Below are 7,005 nucleotides of genomic sequence, written 5' to 3'. Positions count from 1 at the left end.
GAATGGCACAAATGTTTTTCATACTTTACAGGAGACAATTGGTGAAGTATTGCCCATGGACATCCAGGGAGGCCAAGAGTAATAGCTCCAGAAACAGCTTGCTTTTCATTACAAAACAAGCTGTATAGATACATGCTCTCTGAGTGCCCTTAAAACACACTTCTTCGGGCATATTGTCTATGTTGATATCAAGCTTAAGGCATAGCAATTACATAGCATTTTAAAATGTTTAAAGTACTTTACATACTGTACACTGTCTCAGTAATCTGATTCTGCTCAATTGCCTCTTAAAATAGTTTGATAATATTATTGCCATCTTGCATATGTGCTTGGGGACCAGGAGGGGAGTGTGTAACTGAGTTCATGGATGAGAAAAGGTTTATGGCCCAGTCCTATCCTCACAATACAATGGCAGACTTCATGATCCATTATTGTATCATGTGGGCAGCTGGCCCAGCAGCCACTCCGCTGTTCTGTGAAGAACTGCTGCCAATGCAAGGCCCAGAAGGAAGTTCTTGGGCAACAGTGGGCACCACAGGTAAATTGGTGGTAGGGATGGATTGGGTCATGAAATGAATGGGCAGGAAGGGGTGGAAGGGGGAGCAGGGATGGTTTAAGGCCAGTTTGGCCAAATTGGGCCCCGGTCCTATGGGGGCCCCAACCTGGCAGATCATGACACTTGCCTGAATTTGAGAGATCACTTTCAGACAACACTGTGCTAAGCCACTGGAAGAGACTTTGCCTGGATCAAGTGAAGGCTTGCAAAGCTCGCAAAGTACACCTGCCTGACCCCAGAGCCAGAGCTGGCCTTAGGGCGATTTGACCAATTTGGTCAAATTGGATCCTGGACCTAGAGGGGCACTATACTGGGACAGCAAGTAGAACACCTGCAGCCAGCACCTCACTGTGTAGCTGAATATTCACTTTGCATCTCACTCTGAATCTTCTGTGCTGAGGTAATACAAGGTGTCATGTCACCACCACCAACATCCTGGTGCATGGAGTGCCATTGCTCCACCACTGCCATTGTTTTGGTTAGTATAGAGCCCCACAAAAATGTTTCACATCAGACCCCACAGCTTCTAAGGCCAGCCCTGAGGGGGAAGATCTCAGTAGCAGTGGCACATGCCAAGATCCTACCCATCTTTCCCAGGCCTGAAATGCCCTCCTGTAGCTCCTTAAACTTATGCCAGCTACATAGCTGGTGTAGGTCTGAGGAGATCCATTGGAGGTCAGCCTATGAAGAGGTGAGTTAACAATGTCTTAACTTACCTCTTGTGAGCTGCCTGGTTCTTTTCCAGCCAGCCCACAACATGTAGTGCACGTTGCTTCAGCAGTGCTGCATGCTGAGGGCAGGCCCTTGATCGGCTTGGGCCATTAAAGCAAGAACTCTCTGGTATATTGGCCAGATGAATAGCCATTATACTTCATCAGCTCTTATGAAGAGGATGGTGTAGAATGAGCATAGGCAAGCACAAGCTATTTACAGATACTACCCTATCTTGAAACTGATCTTGGTTGGTTGGCAACCTTCAGTGTTGAAAGACTATGGTATAAGCCTACAGCACCCGGTATTGCCCGGCGGTCTCCCATCCAAGTACTAACCAGGCCTGACCCTACTTAGCTTCCGAGATCAGACGAGATCGGGCATGTGCAGGGTAACAGTTGCTGTCAAACTGATCTTACAGCTATCCCAGGAACATTGACTGATTAAGGCTGAAGCCCTAGGCATCTGTGTGGGAGTAAGCTCCATTAACTGCAGTGGGACTTACTTCTGAGTAAACATGCACAGGAGTCTTCTGATAGCTATTTCCAAAGCCCCAGTGCTTAACTACAAACTCACCAAGAAAGACCACCAAGCACAGCAAAAAGGATCATAATAAATGAAAAGCAGTTGTTATGCAACTGGAATTTTGAAAACCCTATGAGTGCTATATTTTGGAATTATTCTGGATGCCATAAGAGAAAAACAGGGGAAGCATTTTTATTTTAATGATCAAAGTGCTTCTGTAACACTACATCTCCATGTCTACTGGCTTCCATTCGTTTCCTTTCCTTTGTGAAGGTCATTACATGAAATTGTGCGAGGTGCATTGCATACAAATGCCTTCTCTTTTGCAAGTCTCACAATGCATTTCCATCTTTATTCTCTCTGTTGTAAATAAATACACTGAATGGGTGAACAGTTAAATAGAAGGGGTGAATCCAATGACCTTTCCTTAATAAAAAATTACATGATGCAAATTTGGGCAAGTCACTTATAAAGCCATTTGAATATTGGCACTCAGCACTGTGAAATAAGCATTGCATTACAGGCTTTGCTTTTGCTCCCTTGGTCCCCCTAAAATGATAGATATTACCATTGTAACCCTGGGTCTGTTATGTCCATGTTAAACCTTATTGGTTCAGGGACTGTATATGTGAGATGGGCTAGACCACATTTGGTGGAAGTGTAGATCTGGAGTTTTGGGTGGAAAGGTATCAATTCTCATATTCTTCGCACTAGAAACTGCCTTCCCAGTGATTAGACTTTGGGGCCCAAACCTATCTCCTACCACTGTACAGTACGCAGTGCCACTACTGGAGCACAATGCATGCTATGAAGGGGTCACTAGATAGCTTGGGAGAGGGTTTTCCTTACCTTCTCTTAGGCCACCTAACCTCTAACAGCTGTACTTGTGAACTTATGCCAGTTATGCCGTTGTACAAATCAATGGTCACACCTTACCTGCATCCAGTTCTGGTCCCCACATCTCTAAAAGGACATAGTGGAAATGGAAAAGGTGCAAAAGAGAGCGACTAAGTTGATTATGGGGCTGGGCACCTTCCTTATGAGGAAAGGCTACAGCATTTGGGCCTCTTCAGCCTAGAAAAAAGGCACCTGAGGGGAGACATGATTGAGACATACAAAGTTATGCACAGGAAGGAAAGAGTGGATAGAGAGATACTCTTTACACTCTCACATAACACCAGAACCAGGGACATCCACTAAAATTGAGTGTTGGGAGAGTTAGGACAAACAAAAACATTTATTTGCTCAGCGTGTTGTTGGTCTGTGGAACTCCTTGCCACAGGATGTGGTGATGGCATCTGGCCTAGATGCATTTAAAAGGGGATTGGACAAATTTCTGGAGGAAAAATCCATTACGGGTTACAAGCCATGAAGTGTATGTGCAACCTCCTGATTTTAGAAAAGGGATATGTCAGAATGCCAGATACAAGGGAGGGCACCGGGATGCAAGTACCTTGTTATCTGGTGTGCTCCCTGGGGCATTTGGTGGGCTGCTGTGAGGTACAGGAAGCTGGAATAGATGGGCCTACAGCTTGATCCAGCGTGGCTGTTCATATGTTCTTAATTAGCTGGTGTACATCAGAAGGGACTCGGGGTGGGTTCAGGCCAGAAAGGGGGATAGGTTATTGATGTGCATGGCTGCCACCAAGATCTTTGCCCTCCCACTCCCACACTGCCTCTGGCCCAGGTTGCTCCCTGCCCCATTCTGCCCCAATCCTCTCCCAAACGATCACCAAATTGCCCCTGCCGCTGACCGATCTATTTCAGCAGAGGTCTGGGAAGACTCAGTGGGCAACCTTTTGTGGCTACTGGTGCCTCTTTCCTGGCATGCTCTGCCCACTGAATGATGAAGCAACTTTCACACTGCCATTCCAGGATTTATGGTGGTAGATCTCGTTATCCACCATTGTAAGACCTTGATAGGATACAGCTGTTGGACTGTGACATTTTACTGCTGGTCAGAATACTCTTAGTGATGGTTAAAGTTAGTTTTAGACAAGAATGCCGTATTTTGTCACAACTGTATGGTGCTTTTTGCTCTTCTTCTTAGTCCCATTTAAAGGATTTTACACAAGGAAATTAAATTAACACATATAAATCAATGGCCAGGGGTTGCAGTTTTTTTAGATTAGCTCTCAAGTAGGCTACATCTGCTGGGAATTGAGAGACCTGCAATTTGCTCTACAGAAAACAGGCCCTGAAGTATGCATAAGGTCAAAGAACCTCCACAAAAGATCCTATTAAAATGTATACAAACACTACAGATTGAAAAAGTCTTAAAGCATGGGATCTTAAAGCATGGGATCATACATGATAAAAGAAGTCGTTGAAACTTTATATCCCTATAAACAATACTGCCCATAAGAATATTTTACGCAATCTGCAGAAAATAAAGTGCATGAACTATATTTTTATAATGGGGTACATGTACATGTAATGGGAGTACATGTAGAAGTTGTTTTTGGATGAACACATGCTTTTTTTGAATGAAAAAAAAAATGATTCAACCCATTAAATGTGGTTAAATATTGGTTTTGCTTAGCAATGTTTTGTGGCTGTTGGTGAATCTGGGAATCAAAAAACAAGGCAAGATAAAACAGATAAATTTGAGGACCAGTCTTCTGAAAGGGCTGCATTCCATTTCAAGATATTTTCCCACTTTTTTTATGGTTTTGGGAAAATAAATAAATAAATAAAATAAAGACCCTTAAACTAGGTGGAGACGGGCAGTCCCAATCCTGAGCTGCCCGGGATGCCCAGCTTCGGCAGCACCGAAAATGGCTGCCGCCACATCCTGTGCACTTGGGCTTGGGCTGCTGCGAGCAGCACCTCAGGAGAAGGGGACTTTCATCCCCTTCTCCCAGGTAAGGGAAGTAGCCCCGCAATGGGCTACTTTACTGCCAACCAAAAGTCGGCTGTAAGGTAAAAGCGTTTGTGTAGGGTGCTGAGCCTGACATGAATGGACAGAATCCAGTGGAGCGGAGCTCCAATAGACCTGCCTCTCTGCCTCCCCGCTCCCTCCCCCGGCATGCCTCCCACCTGCCCTCTCCCCACCTCCTGCCTCCCTGTCACACCTCCTCCCGCCCTCTCTCAGACCTCCACCTGCCTCCCCCCTCCCCGGCTCCTTCCCGCTTACCCCTGACCCCACTTACCATGCCATGGTCAGCACTGGGCTAACACGGGTGCTGGCCCGGAGGTAAGTTTCGCAGACATGCCTTACGGCCCAATCCTATCCAACTTTTCAGCACCGGTGCAACAGCAATGCAGCCCCAAGATAAGGTAACAGATGTTTCTATACCTTGAGGAGGCCTCTGTGACTGCCTGCCCACCACAGGATGCGGTGCATGCCCCACTGGCACAGTTGCACCAGCACTGGAAAATTGGATAGGTTGGGCCCTTATTTATGTACAGTATATAGAAACCTGTATGCTGCAAACTGTCAGGATTGGAAATCTGAACAGGTAGGAAGCAAGATAGAGGAAGATGGCAGTCTTAAAGCCCTGACTGATAGTGCAACTAGTAGAGGAAGCAAGAGGCCAGTAATTGGATTTCTTATAGATTATAAGGGACAGCTTGTTTATTTATTCACATTTTTATACTGCCTATCCTCCATGGAGCTCAGAGTGGTGTATATGGTTTCTTCCCTACTTTTGTCCTCATAACAACCCTGTTAGGTAGGCTAGGCTGACAGTTTCATCTTTCATATTTACTCCACTTTCCTGATCCACAGTGATTCTGTGGAGCAGTCACCTGCACCTCAGGTGAAAACGTACAGTTATCTGTATATTACCTGTAATTTGTTTGGGATAGTATGTCTAATCAATGTCACTCACTGTGGAATTGGGTGTGTATGGCCTCTTAATGCACCATTCCACCCACCTAATCATGGAGAGGGGGTCTGGATCATTCAAACAATCTCTCACATGTAATTTTAAACATGCATGTGGGGTGATTTTGATGAACTACTTGCCCCATGCAATGTGGGCACTGTACACTGGGGTGGAGAGTGAGACAAGTGTGGGACTGTGTAGTGGGCGGGACTGGTCAAATGTGTTCCCTGTGTGTTCCCACCCATAGAAAAATAGCAGCTCTGTATTTCTTTGTGTGGCTTGGATTGAAAAATGGGGGCAAATTTCCTCCTTTCCCAGGGCTTTATCCGCCAGTCTGAATCAGGAATCCTTTTGGGTGCATTTACTCTTTAAAAACCCTTACAGGAGATCTAGTCATGAATCTCCTGTCATCATCCCTAGTTTTGCCCCCCCCCCCCAGAGCCAGGCTCTGTAGGGGCTGAGTAAACCCCATTGGATCCTATGCTGAACTGGTGGTTGCAGTGCTAGTTCCTGACCATTTGTGGTGGCAGCGGTACTGAAACACAGCAGATAACAGGTGACCTCTTTTCTTCTTTTGGAAGCCACTGTGATGGCTCATGGATCTTGCTTGCAGAAATGCCTGGCACCTCACCCAAATACTACTCTGAATACAGAAGGCAATGTTGCTTTTCAAGAGCTATTTTTATTCATCCCACCAGCATAAAGATCTCAGGCTATAAGCACCACTTATTATGAATGGGACTGATTAATTTGCCTTTGAATTTTCCATTGCAGATCCAAAAAGGCCTCAGTTTTGACCAGCCCAATTGGTGGTGAAGTGGGATTTTTATTCTGGCATTTGACATCAATCATTTACTTTTGTGTGTGTGTATGTGGGGGGGGGGGGTTATCCCTCTAAATAACTGAAATAATAGAGCATAAGAAGTGCATGAAAGACAACTTATGTTAAGTACTTAATAGATAAAAAACAAGGGGGGAAAAGAAAACCTAATTAGTTTGATGGTGAAATTGAACTGAGCTAAAATAATGCACATACTGCAGGTTTGTGTTCATATGGTATAAAATAATAATTACTTTGATGCCAGTCACTATAGGATAGCACTAGTGTTAAAGTAATGGTGAACCTGCTCTGTTTTATGGCCTACAGCCCCCACTCTGATATCTTGCCCACACACCTGGCCCAGGAAACTCAGATTATTTATTCATATCCCACCTTTCTCTCTGAAGGGCATCCAAGGCAGCTTACAAAAAAACGTTATATATATATGTACAAAACTATAAAACACAATACAAATATAAAACACAGCACATAGAGAACGTGATATTAAAATCCAACCAGTGACAAGCAGCAACTTAAAAAAAAAAGACTTAAAATATGCAGCA

At 44.8% G+C, this 7,005-nt stretch overlaps 1 pseudogene; it reads right to left on the bottom strand.

Annotated features, from left to right (window-relative positions):
- Positions 1-1,556: 1,556 nt before the first annotated feature.
- Positions 1,557-1,676, bottom strand: LOC136646729 (5S ribosomal RNA; annotated as a pseudogene).
- Positions 1,677-7,005: the final 5,329 nt, after the last annotated feature.

The sequence above is a fragment of the Tiliqua scincoides genome, chromosome 3 (assembly GCF_035046505.1).
Source record: "Tiliqua scincoides isolate rTilSci1 chromosome 3, rTilSci1.hap2, whole genome shotgun sequence".
Lineage (NCBI taxonomy): Eukaryota > Metazoa > Chordata > Lepidosauria > Squamata > Scincidae > Tiliqua > Tiliqua scincoides.
The sequence above is the reverse complement of the archived record's forward strand: the minus strand, read 5'-3'. Positions and strand labels throughout refer to the sequence as shown.